At 44.5% G+C, this 20,773-nt stretch overlaps 1 protein-coding gene across 4 annotated transcripts in view; it reads right to left on the bottom strand.

The window, feature by feature from the left end:
* The window catches only part of LOC141239847 (beta-1,4-galactosyltransferase 4-like), a 91,683-nt gene that overhangs the window by 44,186 nt on the left and 26,724 nt on the right, over positions 1-20,773 (bottom strand). Inside the window, exons 2-3 of one of the 4 annotated variants that reach the window (XM_073668573.1) lie at positions 11,274-11,359; positions 3,679-3,805 (exon numbers count right to left, since the gene is read on the bottom strand). The gene's annotated coding sequence lies outside the window, so the exon portion shown is untranslated. Of the gene's footprint in view, positions 1-3,678; positions 3,806-5,630; positions 5,655-5,773; positions 5,898-11,273; positions 11,360-20,773 lie in introns of those variants that run through there. The other 3 variants (XM_073668574.1, XM_073668575.1, XM_073668572.1) reach the window with 3 other exon arrangements.

Here is a 20,773-nt window from a genome sequence, read left to right as displayed (position 1 = left end):
TTTACTGTACAAGCAGAGAGAATGGACTAGTATATGAGCAGTGAGACTATGAGAGAATGGACTAGTATATGAGGAGTGAGACTATGAATTCTTTACTGTAAGAGCAGTGTTACTATCGATTTTTTACTGTACAAGCAGTGAAAATGGATGCCAGTATACGAGCAGTGAGACTATGGATTCTTTACTCTAGAAGTAGTGAGAATAGACGCTAATATACGAGCAGTGAGACTATGGATTTTTTACTATACATGCAGTGAGAATAGATGCTAGTATACGAGCAGTGCGACAATGGATTCTTTACTGTAGGAGCAGTGAGAATAGATGCTAGTATACGAGCAGTGAGACTATGGATTCTTTATTGTACAAGCAGTGAGAATAGATGCTAGTATACGAGCAGTGCGACAATGGATTCTTTACTGTAGGAGCAGTGAGAATAGACGCTAGTATACGAGCAGTGAGACTATGGATTCTTTATTGTACAAGCAGTGAGAATAGATGCTAGTATACGAGCAGTGAGACTATGGATTCTTTATTGTACAAGCAGTGAGAATAGATGCTAGTATACGAGCAGTGCGACAATGGATTCTTTACTGTAGGAGCAGTGATACTATGGATTGTTTACTGTACAAGCAGTGAGAATAGACGCTAGTATAGGAGCAGTGAGAATGGATTCTTTACTGTAAGAGCAGTAAGACTACAATATTTTTACAGTTCAATCAGTAAAACTATGGAACTCACTGTCACACGATGTTCTAATGATCAAAAACAATATTATTTCAGGTTATATGAGCACTTGATTCTGTGAATGGACGTTGATCCAGGAAACAAGTCTGATCGCCGTATGTGGAGACGAGAAGGCGTTTTCCCCCTAATTTGGGACGATTAGCATCTGCCTCATGGGGTTATTGCCTCCTCTGGTTAATCAGGTTAGGTTATAGGTTGAGCTTGATGGACTTGTGTGTTCCTTCATCCTTATAACTATGCAGCTATGAATGATCTCATGATTCTGCCAGTAACACATCAGTAATACTGCAGTCTCATGCACACATTGGCCCCCGGATGAGGACACGATTCAGTTGCCACCCGGTAGAACGCTAGCCCAACATTGCACAAGTCCTTTACATTGATTGTGCAACTGGCAAACTGAATCTGTCTAGTGATAAAGACGCAGAAGAGCGATCTCCGAGGGGGCACGGCTGCCATGACTGTGATATTTACATGCATAAGTGTACTGATACTATAACTGCACAGACACATTCTATCAACTACCTTTATTTATGCAGTAAAAAAGCACAATCCCTTTAAATTAGGAATTTACACACAGACGCCAGCGAGTCCATACATTCCCCACTGCAAGGAGCACACAGCTGTGCAACCCGACACTGAGCTGAGGAATTATCCCAGACCTGCGACAAGGGCCGGGGACAAGAGAGGGCGAGTATGCGGATGGGAAAGTCACTTTTACACACAGTAATATACAGATAATGCACATTACCTGCAGGTCGGCAAACAGGGAACCTCCCTGGAAAAAAAAATACATGGGGGGAAAAGCTGCTGTTCCTGTAGCCCCGGAAGCAGTGACCCGCAAGGTGAGAAGATACCTGGGAGGAACGGGGTGGGCTCCTAGATACTAGTACAAACCAAAAGCCACATCAAAAAGCTTAAGAGAACAGGGTGAACCATGCAGGATGATTCATGTCACTCAGCGGTCCTTACAAAAACGGTCACATTCCAGATCGGACGCCATGCACAGAAGGAATGAGATATACACATACATATACTGTATACACAAAACATACATATACTGTATACACAAAACATACATATACTCAGGTGATCGGCTCGGCCATTCTAGCAGCTTTATTTTCTCTCTCTGAAACGAATTGAGTTTCCTTGGCTGTGTGTTTGGGATCATTGTCTTGCTGAAATGTCCACCCTCGTTTCATCTTCTTCATCCTGGGAGATGGCAGATTTTTATTAAACCAGTCTTGGTACAGTTGTCCATTCTTCCTTCCTTCAATTATATGAAGTTTGCCAGTGTCGTATGCTGAAAAACAGCCCCACACCATGATGTTCCCATCTCCATACTTCACTGTTGGTATGGTGTTTTTAGGGTGATATGCAGTGCCTTTTGGCCTCCAAACATGGTGTGTATTATGGCATCCAAAGGGTTCAGTTTTGGTCTTACCTGACCAGACTATATTCTCCTTGTATTTCACAGGCTTGTCTAAATGTTGTGAAGCAAACTTTAAATGCGCTTGAACATGCTTTTTGTTCAGCAATGGAGTGGCGAGTGTGTATAAAGGCCATGGAGGTAGCGTGGTGAGCATTACTTAAAGCTTTCTTTGAAACAATTGTACCTTCTGATTCCAGGTCTTTTTGTAACTCTCCACAGATGGTCCTTGGCTCTTGGGCAACACTTCTGATAATTCTTTTCACTCCTCTGCCTGAAAACTTGCAGGGAGCACCTGGTCGTGGCTGGTTTATGGTGAAATGATGTTCTTTCCAATTCCGGATTATGGCTCAAACAATGCTCAGTGGAAGCTTCAGCTGTTTTGAAATTCTTCTGTATCCAAAGCCATCAGTATGTTTTACAACAATAAGGTTGCAAAGGTCTTGAGACAGCTCACTGGTGTTACTCATCATGAGAGGTTTCTTGTGTGGCACCTTGGTAATGAGACACCTTTTTATAGGCCATCAATTGAACCAGCTGATATTATTCGTCACTAAGTGGCAGGATTGCTTTCTAATTACTGATATATCTCAGCCGACGTCAGGACTTTCCAGGACTTCTTGTTCTTCTCCTTCTTCATGTGTTCAATATATTTTCCCTGTGTCATTTCTCATTATTACACAATTTACGGACATCTATGGATGATTTCTTTGCCTGTGCGGATTGGATGGATTGTTACTGTCATCTGGTGAGAATTTCATGTCAATAGCACCTTTACAAATACATTTACTTCGAAAATTGGTGACGTGTTCAATACTTATTTCACCTGCTGTATTTGACTGTTTGGATGCAAATGATTAATTTGAATCTGTATTCCGGTACAGAAATGTAGAATTTGGAGCAGGTGATATTTGTTGTAAAATTTGAGAATTTTCACAGGATAGGACAAATTTAAAAACAGAGGAATTAAAAGATAAAAATATCGTCATCTTTCCAAAATATTTACCAAATGTAAAGTCGAAAAATGGTGCAAATAATTCCCTGTATATTCTGTATCCTCTACATATCTAGTATACAGCTATGTGCTGAGATCTGTACACATATCACCATATATACTATACGGGGGGTATATAACTATATACTTACACATGTACCCGCAGCCGTATATACACACTACTACAATACGTTATGGACACATTATGTCATTATTACACAACACTCTCAAAGTCGTTGTGACTTCCAAGGTCACTCTTAAAGTATCGCACCGCTGCCGCGCTCCACCGATAAACTACGGTCTACGGGGGTACTGCAGCTCTCCCCGATAGAGGGTCAGCTCTTCAGACAAGGGGGTCCCCCACCAGTATAATTTCCAGGATAAAGTGCTCTGAAGGATGATGGTGCTACAGATACATCGCTCTTAAAGTGATAAACACACCAAATATAGTATATAAAGTAGAGTATACAGTATATAGCGCTAGTCATGTGATATGAAGTGCGATCCTCACCGTCCTTTCATAGAGTCCCAAAAGTATCTTCTTCCTCAGTTTCGGAGGGTAGATGGAGGGTGTCTCTCTGTGACAATCGAGCCTCTGTCCTGACGCTTTACAGTCCGGAGATAACTGTTCTGCATCTCTGTGGAGACAGAAGAGACAGAAGTGACTGAGCTGGGAGTGACGCTCCTCCGGCCGCCCCTCCTCCCTGATTCACAATGCCGCTCCTGTGCCATGTGGCAGGCTGCCTGGACATCCGCTGGCTCTGATCATTGCTTCATCAAAGAGGCACAACGGACAGGGGCCCCGGGGCTAGCAGAGAGAAAGTGAGCGCTGCTCTGGGGGACGTGAATGCAGATCACAAGTGATCAGATACAGAGACAGACAGAGGGATACATCAAAATGTATAGATATTACATATTACAGTGCGTCATCCACAGATCCCCCATAACAGTGCGCCATAAACAGATCCCCCATCACAGTGCGTCATCCACAGATCCCCCATAAAAGAGCGTCCTAAACAGATCCCCATAACAGTGCTTCATCCACAGATCCCCCATAACAGTGCGTCATCCACAGATCCCCCATAACAGTGCGTCATCTACAGATCCCCCATAACAGTGAGTCATAAACAGATCCCCCATCACAGTGCGTCATCTACAGATCCCCCATAACAGAGCGTCATAAACAGATCCCCATAACAGAGCTTCATCCAGATCCCCCATAACAGTGCGCCATAAACAGATCCCACATCACAGTGCGTCATCCACAGATCCCCCATAACAGAGCGTCATAAACAGATCCCCATAACAGAGCTTCATCCAGATCCCCCATAACAGTGCGTCATCCACAGATCCCCCTAACAGTGTGCCATAAACAGATCCCACATTACAGCGTGCCATAAACAGATCCCCCTAACAGTGTGCCATAAACAGATCCCACATTACAGCGTGCCATAAACAGATCCCCTATAACAGCACATCATCCATAGATCCCCCATAACAGCGCGTCATCCGCAGATCCCCCATAACAGCGCGTCATCCGCAGATCCCCTATAACAGAGCATCCGCAGATCCCCTATAACAGAGCATCCACAGATCCCCCATAACAGCACGTCATCCGCAGATCCCCCATAACAGTGCGTCATCCACAGATCCCCCATTACAGCGTGTCATCCACAGATCCTCCATAACAGCGCGTCATCCACAGATCCCCCATAACAGCACGTCATCCACAGATCCCCCATAACAGAGCGTCATCCACAGATCCTCCATAACAGAGCGTCATCCACAGACCCCCATGACAGCGCGTCATCTACAGATCCTACATAACAGTGCAGCATCCACAGATCCCCCATAACAGCGCGTCCTCCGCAGATCCCCATAACAGAGCGTCATCCACAGATCCCCCATTACAGCGCGTCATCTACAGATCCTCCATAACAGCCCGTCATCTACAGATCCTCCATAACAGCGCGTCATCTACAGATCCTACATAACAGTGCAGCATCCACAGATCCCCCATAACAGCGCGTCATCCGCAGATCCCCATTACAGCGCGTCATCCACAAATCCCCCATTACAGTGCGTCATCCATAAATCCCCCATAACAGCGCGTCATCCACAGATCCCCATTACAGCGCGTCATCCACAAATCCCCCATACCAGTGCGTCATCCACAGATCCCCCCCATTACAGCGCGTCATCCACAAATCCCCCATTACAGTGCGTCATCCACAGATCCCCCATTACAGCGCGTCATCTACAGATCCTCATAACAGTGCGTCATCTACAGATCCTACATAACAGTGGGTCATCTACAGATCCCCCATAACAGCGCATCATCCACAAATCCCCCATAACCGTGCGTCATCCACAGATCCCCCAAAACAGTGCAGCTTCCACAGATCCTTCAGTACCTTGACAAGGTAACAGCCCCAGTACCTCCTGTCCTAGTTAGTCCCTTACCACCATGAGACACGTGGATATTCCACCTCCGGGGGATACACCGGTGGCCGATGCTTAGGAGTTTGTAGGTCGAATGTAGGATCTGTTGAGGGCGATGGTATAACAGTAATGAAGTCTGGAGATACTTATTCACCGATACGCACCCACACAGCAAACTTCCCTCCGGTCAGGAATGGGTTATTGTCCCAGTTCTCAGCCTGACATACGATACGCACGCTCCTACACAACACCGCTGCCCGCCCGCAGCCTCACATACAGGTTCCTGAAAATATTCCCCTGAGGTCTCTATGAGGTTATGTTCAATTCTGCACCTGCTGCCAAAATAAACTACTTACTCCGCGCCCGGACTTGTCAGTGTGTAATTGGCACCGGACATTTCTTTCCATGCAACTGAAAATCACATAAAACAAAACTCTCCGCGTCAAAAAAAGCTGGAGCCAGCACCACCTTCTAGTAGTGGACGGCGCCGATCTGTACCGTTTCATGAAACGCATGGTGACATCACAGGAACAAATGTAACCCTCATAAGTATTATAGCAGCTATACTCGTGTACATTGGGCAGTATTATAGTAGTTATATTCTTGTACATAGGGGGCAGTATTATAGTAGTTATATTCTTGTACATAGGAGCAGTATTATAGTAGTTATATTCTTGTACATAGGAGCAGTATTATAGTAGTCATATTCTTGTACATAGGGGACAGTATTATAGTAGTTATATTCTTGTACATAGGGGCAGTATTATAGTAGTCATATTCTTGTACATAGGGGACAGTATTATAGTAGTTATATTCTTGTACATAGGAGCAGTATTACAGTAGTTATATTCTTGTACATAGGAGCAGTATTATAGTAGCTATATTCTTGTACATAGGGGCAGTATTATAGTAGTTATATTCTTTTACATAGGGGCAGTATTATAGTAGTTATATTCTTGTACATAGGAGCAGTATTATAGTAGTTATATTCTTGTACATAGGAGCAGTATTACAGTAGTTATATTCTTGTACATAGGGGGCAGTATTGTAGTAGTTATATTCTTGTACATAGGAGCAGTATTATAGTAGTTATATTCTTGTACATAGGAACAGTATTATAGTAGTTATATTCTTGTACATAGGGGCAGTATTATAGTAGTTATATTCTTGTATATAAGGGGAAGTATTATAGTAGTTATATTCTTGCACATGGAGCACTATGTGGGGCCCATTATTCTGTATGGAGGACTATGTGAGACCCATTATTCTGTATGGAGGACTATGTGGGGCCCATTATTCTGTACTAGATGGTGGCCCGATTCTAACGCATCGGGTATTCTAGAATATGTATGCGGGCGACCGGGCGCAATTAGCAGAGCGGTGTTTAAATTTGGCGCCAAAATCGCTGATTGGTTGTGGTTGCCAAACGCGACCAATCAGCAAAGCGGTGTTTAAATTTGGCCCCAATACTGCTGATGGGTCGCGGCAAGCGACCGCGACCAATCAGCAGAGCGGGGTTTAAATTTGGCCCCAATACTGCTAATTGGTCGCGGCAAGCGACCAATCAGCAGAGCGTTGTTTAAATTTGGCACAAAAAACAAAGATTGGTCGCGGCCGGTGGTTGCGACCAATCAGCAGAGTGAGGTTTAAATTTGGCGCCAGTACTGCTGACTGGTCACGGCCGACAACCGCGACCAATCAGCAGAGCGGTGTTTAAATTTTGCGCCAATACTGCTGATTGATCTCGGCCAGCGACCGCGATCAATCAGCAGAGCGTTGCTTAAATTTGGCGCCAATCTCATTGATTGGTCGCGGCTGGAGTCCGTGACCAATCAGCAGAGCGTTGTTTAAATTTGGTGCCAAGGTCGCTGATTGGTTGCGGCTGGCGTCCGCGACCAATTAGCACAGCAGTGTTTAAATGTGGCGGCAAGATCGGTGATTGGTCGCGGCCGCTATTTAAATGTGGCGCCTAAATCGGTGATTGGTCGCGGACGCTGCCCGCGACCAATCAGCACAATAGTGTTTAACTTTGGCGCCAAGATCAGTGATTGGTCGCGGGCCAAGACAGCGACCAATCACCGATTTGTGCGGCAGATCTAAATAGCGGCCGTGACCAATTGGATGTCAGCGCCGCTCCCCGGTCCTCCGTTCACACCCTAGCCGCATGGATGTCAGCGGCGCTGCCTGTGCGGATACTTCCGCTCCGAGAACCCGGGACATGAGCGGGCGCTCGGAGCAGAAGTATCCCGACCCGCAGCGCCGCTCCCCGGTCCTCCCTTCACACCCTAGCCGCTGATGTCCCCACAGTATCCGCATGGTGTTACTAACGTCCAGACATTTGTGTTAAAAATCGCTGATTGGTCGCTGGCGCTGCCCGCGACCAATCACCGATTTGGGCGCCAAATTTAAATATCGGCCGCGACCAATCACCGATCTTGGCTCCACATTTAAACACCGCTGTTCTGATTGGTCGTGGCCGATATTTAAATTTGGCGCCCAAATCGGTGATTGGTCGCGGGCAGCGCCTGCGACCAATCAGCGATTTTTAACACAAATGTCCGGACCTTTGTAACACCATGCGGATACTGTGGGGACATCAGCGGCTAGGGTGTGAAGGGAGGACCGGGGAGTGGCGCTGCGGGTCCGGATATTTCTGCTGCGAGCGCCCGCTCATGTCCCGGGTTCTCGGAGCGGAAGTATCCGCACAGGCAGCGCCGCTGACATCCAATTGGTCGCGGCCGCTATTTAAATCTGCCGCACAAATCAGTGATTGGTCGCTGTCTTGGCCCGCGACCAATCACTGATTTTGGCGCCAAAGTTAAACACTATTGTGCTGATTGGTCGCGGATAGTAAGTATGGTCACTGCCATGAGTAAGTAAGGAGGGATAAATACCTATAAAGCATAAGTCAATTACCTGTGGACATGAGAGTGGTAGGATGTAGTCTGCTCACAAAACCCTCGACGCGCGTTTCACAGCTGCTGCAGTTTTGTCAGCAGGTGGGGGTAACGCAAATTAAATATGTAATGCTGGTACTTGATTGGCCGGACGTTTGAATCGGCGCCTATCCGCCATGTTGTTGCATCACTACACTGTGCGTGTCATCATGGTCACATGGCCCGGTCATGTGACCCGGCCCGTAACCGCCACAAGTATGGAGCGCCCCTCCACACTAAGGCAGCAGCGCATGCGCACACGTCCGGCGTGATAAAAACAGGATCAAACCTAGTGAGGCATGTAATGCACTAATCTGTAGGAATCAAGTGTAAACAGGGAATTGATACTGACCCTACTGTAACCTGCTGGTAGGTAGGTATGGAAAAGCTAATGATGCCAATTATGGCACAAACACAATCAGCTTTCTTTCTGCAAGTTTGTATATTAGGCTGTGTGCTCACGATGTGTTTTTTAAGCGTTTCCGCAGCGGCAATTCGGCTGCGGAAAAGCTTAAAAAACTCTTGGTAAAAGGCCTGCCATGTCCCCCAATGATAATCCGCATGTGCTGTGCACATGCTGCGGAAATTTCTGCTGCGGATTATCATTGCGGAAAAATCCACAGCACTACCATTAATTTTTGGGTTATCGCTGCGTTTTCGCTGCCATTGACTTGCATTGAATCGCATAATATCCGCATGACTACACGTACACATGCGGATATTCTGCGATTCAATGTGCGGATGGTACCCGGGTTTAGAGAAGTGGAGACTCTCCTCCAGACCCGGGTACCATAGTACCTGTAAAAAAAAGAATTAAAATAAAAAATAAGCATTATACTCACCTTCTGATGGCCCCCAGTCTCCTCATCGATGCGTCCTGGCTCCCCGGCGGCTCAGGGTGGTCTAAAAGGACCTTCCATGACATCATTTAGTCATGTAACAGGTCACGCGACCGCTGACTTCGGCGGTTGCGTGACCTGTCATATGACTAAATGACGCCATGGAAGGTCCTTTTAGACCACCGCGAGCTGCCCAACACACCGGAGAAGGAGACCGGGGGCCATCAGAAGGCGAGTATAATGTTTATTTTTTACCATTCTTTTTAACTATTAACTTGGTCACACTATATAAATCCATGCCGTTTGCATGGATTTATATAGTGTGACCAAGTTGTCAAGCACTTTCCAAGTCATGCTAAAATCGCATGTGAAAAACGGGGGACATACGCTTGTCCCTGGCAAAAAAAACGCATGTAAAATCCGCATGTGTTTTTTCTGCCAGGGAGATGCAGAAACGCTCAGGAAAAAATCCGGAGCATTTCTGCATCGTGAGCACACAGCCTTAGGGTATGCTAGTGAATAACATAAAGCATATCGAGGAGTCTGCGCTGCCTTCATACTGAATGGCTGTCTCTCCAGCAAGTAAACTGGAATAATTAATCACCTGTAATCTGGGATGGAATGACAGATCAATAAAATGACGTATAGATTATACTCGAATTACAAGCAGAAAGACTAATGTGGCGATAGGAACCATAAAACCAGTAGAGCAACTACATCAATAAAAGGAATTGCATAGTTACTCTACATAGTGGTAACATATGGCGGTTTATACAAAACAATATCACTGTAGCAGTTGAAACAATGCAGATGTTGCCCATGATGTCCATTTATAGTATACGGCAGGATCATATAGATAGATATAATACAGTCTATAATGGTAGTTACATAATAGAGATATATAGAAGACTGGTAGGCTGTCGCACGAGCAAGGTACCTATAAATGGATATCCGGCTACAATATTGTGCCCACCCAATGGAGTATACAACTCATCAGAACTATATTGAAGAATACAAAATAAAATGCAAAACCATATAATCTATATATCTATATCTATCTATCTATCTATATATATATATATAATATCGTCTTATCCCGTCTCTCTGTCTGTCTTTCTTTCTGTTTGTCTGTCCAGGAAATCCCGCGTCGCTGATTGGTCCGGCCGCGGCCAATCAGCGACGCGGGATTTCAGAAAAAGATGGCGGCCGTTAGCGGCTCTGCTGCCGGACGAAGGTCAGCGGCGATGCAGCAGGGAGATGACCGGCACGAGGCGGCAGCACAAGTACCCCGACAGGCAGCGCCGCTCACCTCCATGCGGCTAACGTCGGGAGATCAGCGGCTTGGCCCGCTGATCTCAGGAGGGCAAGTGTGAACGGAGGATCGGGGAGCGGCGCCGCCGGTCATCTCCCGGCTTCTCGCAGCGGAAGTAGCCGCACAGGCAGCGAGATCGGCGCCAGCCGACCGCGACCAATCAGCGAGATTGGCGCCAAATTTAAACAACGCTCTGCTGATTGGTCGCGGTCGCGACTAATCAGCGATTTTACCGCCAAATTTAAACAGGCTCTCCGGTCCTCACTAACACAGTTCACTGATTGGACGCGGCCGCCACCCGCGACCAGTCACCGATATTGCCGCCAAATTTGAGCACCGTTTTGCTGCTTGGTCGCGGTTGCCGGCCGCGACCAATCAGCGATTTTGGCGGCAAATTTAAACAACGTTCTGCTGATTGCGCCCGGTCGGCCGCATACATATTCTAGAATACCCGATGCGTTAGAATCGGGCCACCATCTAGTACATGCATAAGTGCTAAGACTATTATGGAAGGGCCATCAATTTCAGTCGCAGTGTGATGATGTATATCTGACCAATGTATGCAGGTGAGTCTTACAGTCCAAAAATTGATGGAAGTTGTTTCTGTTCCCAGGTGACGTCCAATCCTATACAGTGGATATGATCAATTCTCTGTAGTATCTCCTGTAGATGAAGTAAACAAACCTCAAGTAAGTAGATTAATATCAAAACAAGTACAAGGGTAATAAGCCAGTAGTATACCCAAAAAGACAATACCCAACACGAACAATAACACATATACTATACAACTATAGAGATATAAAAACATGAAGAAAGATATTGATAAAATTGGCACACTCCTATATAGGGTTTGAAGCTAACGTTCTCGTTTAGGCCTTTGGGGGTGATTGTGTAAGAGAATGAGAAGTCCTAATATTCTGAACAGCCATGTTAAACCTAGCAGCCACCTTGTTCAGAAGTTTGAGAACTAAGTTTTGCAGCTAATGAGATGCATGTTCTGCTCGCTCTCCCCAGAGTGCAGATATAAAATGATGTCAGTGCCATTAGCAGATATACTTAGTATACACAAAGTTAATGGGAGCAGCTGCAGGTCATTGTGAAAGTAAATAAGTGGTGTTATAGGGTAGTAAATAGTGTCCTTGTAATTGTGGTATGGAAATTAGGACAATACAGTTGTCAATATGTTTAGAATTATGAGGAAACTGTCATTACTTAAGAGAGACATGGGGATTTATGGATTGTAATGGAGTTTGGTAAAAATCATAAATATTGTCATGTTGCATTATCACTTTCTGGTTCTAAAATGCATGTGTTATCCTGCAGTATGATATTATCATGTGTACGCCCTTTGCCACAATATGTAGTTCCTTTGTTTAAGCCATGTATAAAAAGGTTCTGATACTGTGGTTCGGGGCAGTCCACCGACAAGGCAGACCATTGCCAAGGCCACAACAATGCCAGACTATGGCCAGATATCCTAATGCTGATTTGGTCACCTGTGAAAGCCAGTGTACTTTCCCTGCCTGCATTCTGAACTGTTCTGCCGCGTATCTCTGAATAAACTTCATTCTGTGCTTTAAAGAAGGAATCGTCCACACTGTTTTCCCGCCTCTTTCAGCTCTCAGTAAGGACTTTCTTACAGATTGTGTTCAAGATAATTATCCACTTAAGCCCCCGTCTCACATAGCGAGATCGCTGCTGAGTCACGGTTTTGGTGACGCAACAGCGACCTCACCAGCGATGTCGCTATGTGTGACACTTTGCAGCGATCAGGCCCCTGCTGTGAGGTCGCTGATCGCTGCAAAGTGTCCTGGACCATTTTTTGGTCCTTGCCCTCCCGCTGGTCAGCACACATCGCTGTGTGTGACCAGCGGGACCAGCGATCAGGCTGGTAAGCATGATAAACAGCGGGTTACTAGGGGCACACGCGCACTTAGTAACCCGCTATTTATCATGGTTACCACTCTGCTACGGTGAGCGGTAACCTCCCGCTCACCGTAGCAGAGTGGTAACCATGATAAACAGCGGGTTACTAAGTGCGCCTGTGCCCCTAGTAACCCGCTGTTTATCATGGTTACCAGCCTGCTCCTGCTTCAGCCAGGAGCAGGACATCGTAATTCTTTCCACGATGTCGCTGCTCCCCTGATCGTTGGTGAGCCTGCCTGTTTGACAGCTCACCAGCGATCACTTAGCGACGCAGCAACGATCCCTGACAGGTCGTATCGTTGTCGGGATCGCTGGTGCGTCGTTATGTGAGATGGTACCTTTAGTCTCTTTTTTGTAGTCGCCCCCCCACCCCTAATTCCTAATTGAACTCTGTCTATCCCTTTCACCTTGAAGAGCTTTGGATTACTATTGTGGTAAATTTTGAAATGCTTAGGGATGGTCTTGAGAATCCCCAAACCATCAACTGATGCGGCGTTTCTAATGTCCCTAATATGCTCCAACGTTCTGACTCTTAGTTCGCGGGTAGTCATCCCAATGTACATCTGGTTGCAGGGACAATGGGCATAGTAGATCACCTTCTCTGTTTTACATGTAATGTGTTGAGTTATAGTATAGGTTTCACTTCCCTCACTATTGGCGAAGGAAAACGATCTCTCAACATATCTGCATGCTGAGCAATCGCTGCACTAAAAGGAGCCCCATCTTGGGCCAACCTTACCTGAAAAAAAGGTACTACTAACGGATAAGGACTTTACAAAACATCTTCCGAGTCGCCCCTCCATCACCTGGAGAAGATCTAGGAATCTCAAAGATCTTCTTACTAAAAGCCGCTATATAGCACCCCAGAAGTCCTTTTTTTTTCAGATACAGTTGGCCCAAGATGGGGCTCCTTTCAGTAGAGCAATTGCTCAGCATGCAGATATGTTGAGAGATCGTTTTCCTCCGCCAATAGTGAGGGAAGTAAAACCTATACTATAACTCAACACATTACGTGTAAAACAGAAAAGGTGATCTACTATGCCCATTGTCCCTGCAACCAGGTTTACATTGGGATGACTACCCGCAAACTAACAGAACGTTGGAACATATTAGAAAGACCGCATCAATTGATGATTTGGGGATTCTTAAGATCATCCCCAAGCATTTCAAAATTTACCACAATAGTAATCCAAAGCTCTTCAAGGTGAAAGGGATAGACAGAGTTCAATTAGGAATCAGGGGGGGCAACTACAAAAAAGAGACTAAGTGGATAATTACATTGAACACAATCACCCCCAAGGGCCTAAACGAGAACGTTAGCTTCAAACCCTATATAGGAGTGTGAGAATTTTATCAATATCTTTCTTCATGTTTTTATATCTCTATAGTTGTATAGTATATGTGTTATTGTTCGTGTTGGGTATTGTCTTTTTGGGTATACTACTGGCTTATTACCCTTGTACTTGTTTTGATATGCATCTACTTGCTTGAGGTTTGTTTGCTTCATCTACAGGAGATACTACAGGGAATTGATCATATCCACTGTATAGGATTGAACATCATCTGGGAACAGAAACAACTTCCATTAATTTTTGATTTTTGGACCGCAAGACTCATCTGCATACATTGGTCAGATATACATCATCACACTACGACTGAAACTGATGGCCCTTCCATAATAGAGTCTTAGCACTTATGCATGTATTATATGGTTTTGCATTTTATTTTGTATTCTTCAATATAGTTCTGATGAGTTGTATACTCCATTGGGTGGGCACAATATTGTAGCCGGATATCCATTTATAGGTACCTTGCTCGTGCGACAGCCTACCAGTCTTCTATATATCTCTATTATGTAACTACCATTATAGACTGTATTATATCTATCTATATGATCCTGCCGTATACTATAAATGGACATCATGGGCAACATCTGCATTGTTTCAACTGCTACAGTGATATTGTTTTGTATAAACCGCCATATGTTACCACTATGTAGAGTAACTATGCAATTCCTTTTATTGATGTAGTTGCTCTACTGGTTTTATGGTTCCTATCGCCACATTAGTCTTTCTGCTTGTAATTCGAGTATAATCTATACGTCATCTTATTGATCTGTCATTCCATCCCAGATTACAGGTGATTAATTATTCCAGTTTACTCAGTATGAAGGCAGCGCAAACTCCTCAATAAGCTTTATGTTATTCACTAGCATACCCTTATATACAAACTTGCAGAAAGAATGCTGATTGTGTTTGTGCCATAATCGGCATCATTAGCTTTTCCATACCTACCTACCAGCAGGTTACAGTAGGGTCAGTATCAATTCTCTGTTTACACATGATTCCTACAGATTAGTGCATTACATGCCTCACTAGGTTTGATCCTGTTTTTATCACGCTGGACGTGTGTGCATACCGCGCATGCGCTGCTGCCTTGCTGTGGAAGGGCGCTTACTAATTCGTGTTACCCCTACCTCCTGACGAAACTGCAGCAACGATGAAACGCGCGTCGAGGGTTGTGTGAGCAGACTACATACTACCAATCTCATGTCCACAGATAATTGACTTATGCTTTATAGGTATTTATCCCTCCATACTTATTCATGGCAGTGACCATACTTATTGCTCTTACTATTGAGGATATTTATCGTTTGTTAGCAGCATTTGACTTAGTTGCTACAGATTACAGGATGTATGGAGCAGCCTATATAGGGGTATACTAGTTTGACTTCTGTTATATTTTTCCTGTGGGATTGAGTAGTGAGGCACTCTATGTATTGTAGTTGGGCTCTGTGGTCTTTGTATACTATGTTCTATTGTGTCTATTCTCTCCTATATGTACACATTATATTAATGTTCATGTTATTCATGATATATCTAAATACATTCAATATTTTATATGCCATTTGGATCATTTTCTCCTTCAAAATCTTTTTAGTTGATCATGTAAAGAATATGCCTACAACTATGACATTTGTTTTTCTTTTTTTTGTGAAGCAAACAACAAATAGGACAAAATAACTGAAAACTTCAGTGTGCATAACTATTCAGCCCCCTAAAGTCAGTACTTTGTAGAGCCTCCTTTTGCAGCAATTACAGCTGCAAGTCGTTTTGGATAAGTATCTATGAGTTTTCCACATCTTGCCAATGGGATTTTTGTGATGATACAGCCTAAAATCTTAATAAGCCAGACATTTAGATTTGTTAATCCAAGAGAAATACTCCATTACCTTTGTGTATTTGTGTCTGGTCAATAAGAACATACCAGTATTTGTATAACCCTGAATGTTGAATTATATTCCTTTGGAAACAATCATGTTTACTATGCTAATGACCAACTGTACTAAAAGCCAGCTAGATGTTTATTTACAACAGCCCCTGTGATACCAACTATGATAGCTGAGCCCTGCACCTTCACCTCTTATCTGTGACTGATGACCTTACACAGATGTAAATATAAACAGGGATGTCTGTAGTGCTGCAAGCAGAATCAAGGAGAGTCAGAAAGACTTTACAAGGAGAATGAGAGACATCCTTCAGGACAGCAGATGGATTGTATGGCATTACCCAAAGAGACAGATTTGAATTCTATATGATTCTAGCTTAAGGGTACGGCCCTCACTGGAAAGATACGGATCTGCTCCATTAACCATCAGAGAGTGTCACACAAGGTGTGGGAAAGACTTAGTGCAACACAAGATCCTAAGGAAAGGGGGAAAGTGGAGACCTCCTAGTTTGATCTAGTGTCACCCTGTCTCCCCTAACGTCCCTGTATTGGCTCTTCACCAATCGCTGCACGCGTGCCTCACCCTGGCTTTCCCTGGTGTATGGCTAAGGCTAGGGAAAGGAGGAGAGGAGCACTAGTCGATCTCCACTAAACACTATAGACAACAAGGGTGGACAAACAGGGGGAAATTGCTTAGCTTTAGACGAATCCAGACAAATGCTCACACGTCCTCAAGCTCCAGAGAGGACGAAGTACTGCTCTTACTAAAGCCTTCACATGTAGTAATGAATATTGCCGGCACCTCCCTCTGAAACACAGCAGGTTTTTTATGCACCCAGGCAGGGTATTAATTAACCAGAGGGAGGTAGCCGCTGGGTCCTTGATACAGCCTCTAAGAAGATGTATGTAATGCCAAAGAGATCTCCTGCAACCAACTGCAGGGCGACTGTCTGTCACCTCTGACACAACCGTGACAGAGAGACATGGATACATTTTGGGTAGACCAGGTTGGGACGAAGAAGTCACCTGGCCCTATGGATATGTTGTTTGGGGTTGCCAGGAGGGACCCACTGGTTGCCTGGAACTTATAGAGACATTCGGAGAAGCCAGATTGGGACCCACTGGTCATCTGACTCCATGGAAACTCTCGGAGAGGCCAGGTTGGGACCCTCGGGTCTCCTGGCCTTCTACCTTGATGGACTGCTAGCTTCCCAAGCTTGCCGCTACCTTCTCTCTGTGGGGGCCTGCCAGAAGCGGGAGGCCACTGGTTGAGGTAGTCAGCCCTGGAAGTCTCCAAAGTTGCAGCTGTTCTATCCCAGGCGAGCGGAGATGGAAGGGTGAGACTGTGTAAAATTGTACCATCTTGGGTATTTGCTGGGGCTGTTCTGTGTGTTTATTGTTCGTTTTCAGGTTCAATAAAGTATTACCACGCTGTTTTACCCTCACCCTGTGTTGTCCGAGTAGCCTGGCCTTAGGAGGAGGACCAAAGAGGATATACAGCAGCAACAAGAAATGACAACTACAGAAGATGTGCCAGCTTCAACGAATTGAATATTAGGCCACCGACACTCATCGGATTTAATTCAGGAACCACAGGATGCAGAGGATGGCATGTGTGGACACAATGGACACCAGTCTGTTTTCTTCAATTGTGTTGAGTTTATTCGCAAGGAAGATATGGAATATGCTCTGAGGAAACTGGATGATGCAAAGTTTTGTTCTCATGAAGGTGAGACCTCTTACATTCATGTCTGTGCTTAAAGACATGCTGATGGACTGTCTCCAATAAGTGGAGACGGATGATTGGGATCCTGTTATGTCTGGCTTATTAAGATTGGAGGAGCAATGTGACAATACAGCCTAAAATCTTAATAAGCCAGACATTTAGATTTGTTAATCCAAGAGAAATACTCTATTATCTTTATGTATTTGTGTCTGGTCAATAAGAACAGACCAGTATTTGCATAACCCTGAATGTTGAGTTCTATTCCTTTGGAAACAATCATGTTTACTATGCTAATGACCAACTGTACTAAAAGCCAGCTAGATGTTTATTTACAACAGCCCCTGTGATACCAACTATGTAAATAGAATAGCTCAAACAATGATAGCTGTGCCCTGCACCTTCACTTCTTACCTGTGACTGGTGACCTTACATAGATGTAAATATAAACAGGAATGTCTGTAGTGCTGCAAGCAGAATCAAGGAGAGTCAGAAAGACTTTACAAGGAGAATGAGAGACATCCTTCAGGACAGTAGATGGTTGGTGCTACGGGTAACCACCCGCTTCAGGAACAAACAAACCAAATGTTTAGTTTTCCTTCTCATGACAAAACAGCTCCAGAGCTTTCACCTCCAGACCCACCCCACACCAAATGCTCTACAAGGCAGGGAATTTATCCTCTGACCTCCTCCCTCTCTACAGGTGCTTAATTACCCTAGCAGTAAACATGGCTGATTAACCCCTGATCACTTCGTGTGCTGGAACATTTTCTCTATGTTTATTTTACTGGAGCTAACAATCTCAGCGGAACATATCTCCACTCCAGTACTTTGCCAGTGACTGTGTCACAGTAGTTATATTCTTGTACATGAGGGCAGTATTATAGTAGTTCAACTAGACCCTAAGCGGTCTAGTTTCCAAAATGGGGTTACTTGCGGGGGCTTTCCACTGTTTAAGTACAGCAGGGGCTCCCCAAATGCGACATGGCGTCTGCCAATTATTCAAGCAAATTTTACATTCAAAAATTCAAATGGAGCTCCCTTCCCTTCCAAACCCTGCCGTGCGCCCAAACAGTGGTTTTCCCCACATATGGGGTATCGGCTTACTCAGGAGGAATTGCACAACAAATGATATGGTGCAATTTCTCCTGTTACCCTTATGAAAATGAAAAATTGGGGGCTGAAAAACATTTTTGTGAGAAAAATGTGAAAATGTTATTTTTACCGCTCAATGTGATAAACTTCTGTGAAGCACCTGGGGTTTCAAGTTGCTCATCACACATCTAGATAAGTTCCCTGAGGTGTCTAGTTTCCAAAATGGGGTCACTTGTAGGGGGGTTCCACTGTTTAGGCACATCAGGGGCTCCCCAAACACGACATGGCATCAGCTAATTATTTAAGCAAATTTTAGATTCAAAAAGTCAAAAGGTGCTCCCTCCCTTCCGGACCCTGCCGTGCGCCAAAACAGTGGTTTTCCTCCACATATGGGGTATCGGCGTGCTCAGGAGAAATTGCACAACTAATTTTGTGGTCCATTTTCTCTCGTCACCCTTGTTAAAATAAAAAAATTGTGTCTGAAGTAAACATTTTTGTGAAAAAAAATTAAATGTTAATTTTTTCCTTCCACGTCGCTTCAGTTCCTGTGAAACACGTGAAGGGTTAATACATTTCTTGAATGTGGTTTTGAGCACCTTGAGGGGTGCAGTTTTTAGAATGGTGTCACTTTTGGGTATTTTCTGTCATATAGATCCCTCAAAAAAGGGTTTTGTAAATTTTGTTGGAAAAATGACAAATCTCTGGTCAACTTTTAACCCTTGTAACTTCCGAACAAAAAAAAAATTTGGTTCCAAAATTGTTCTGATGTAAAGTAGACATGTGGGAAATGTTATTTATTAACTATTTTGTGTGACATACAGTACAGACCAAAAGTTTGGACACACCTTCTCATTTAAAGATTTTTCTGTATTTTCATGACTATGAAAATTTTACATTCACACTAAAGGCATCAAAACTATGAATTAACACATGTGGAATTATATACTTAACAAAAAAAGTGTGAAACAACTGAAAATATGTCTTATATTCTAGGTTCTTCAAAGTAGCCACCTTTGGCTTTGATGACTGCTTTGCACACTCTTGGCATTCTCTTGATGAGCTTCAAGACGTAGTCACCGGAAATGGTCTTCCAACAATCTTGAAGGAGTTCCCAGAGATGCTTAGCACTTGTTGGCCCTTTTGCCTTCACTCTGCGGTCCAGCTCACCCCAAACCATCTCGATTGGGTTCAGGTCTGGTGACTGTGGAGGCCAGGTCATCTGGTGTAGCACCCCATCACTCTCCTTCTCGGTCAAATAGCCCTTACACAGCCTGGAGGTGTGTTTGGGGTCATTGTCCTGTTGAAAAATAAATCATGGTCCAACTAAACGTAATCCGGATGGAATAGCATGCCGCTGCAAGATGCTGTGGTAGTCATGCTGGTTCAGTATGCCTTCAATTTTGAATAAATCCCCAACAGTATCACCAGCGAAGCACCCCCACACCATCACACCTCTTCCTCCATGCTTCACGGTGGGAACCAGGCATGTAGAGTCCATCCGTTCACCTTTTCTGCGTCGCACAAAGACACGGTGGTTGGAACCAAAGATCTTAAATTTGGACTCATCAGACCAAAGCACAGATTTCCACTGGTCTAATGTCAATTCCTTGTGTTCTTTAGCCCAAACAAGTCTCTTCTGCTTGTTGCCTGTCCTTAGCAGTGGTTTCCTAGCAGCTATTTTACCATGAAGGCCTGCGGCACAAAGTCTCCTCTTAACAGTTGTTGTAGAGATGTGTCTGCTGCTAGAACTCTGTGTGGCATTGACCTGGTCTCTAATCTGAGCTGCTGTTAACCTGCGATTTCTGAGGCTGGTGACTCTGATAAACTTATCCTCAGAAGCAGAGGTGACTCTTGGTCTTCCTTTCCTGGGGCGGCCCTCATGTGAGCCAGTTTCTTTGTATTGCAATTTTTTTGCAATTGCACTTCGGGACACTTTCAAAGTTTGCCCAATTTTTCAACTGACTGAGCTTCATTTCTTAAAGTAATGATGGCCACTCGTTTTTCTTTACTTAGAATTTGTATTATGGAAGTAAAAAGCAGCTAACAGTCTATTCAGTAGGACTATCAGCTGTGTATCCACCTGACTTCTGCACAACACAACTGAT

The sequence above is a fragment of the Phyllobates terribilis genome, unplaced genomic scaffold, assembly GCF_046119375.1.
Source record: "Phyllobates terribilis strain yellow unplaced genomic scaffold, ASM4611937v1 Scaffold_2__4_contigs__length_985480577, whole genome shotgun sequence".
In the NCBI taxonomy this organism is placed as follows: Eukaryota; Metazoa; Chordata; class Amphibia; order Anura; family Dendrobatidae; genus Phyllobates; species Phyllobates terribilis.
The sequence above is the reverse complement of the archived record's forward strand: the minus strand, read 5'-3'. Positions and strand labels throughout refer to the sequence as shown.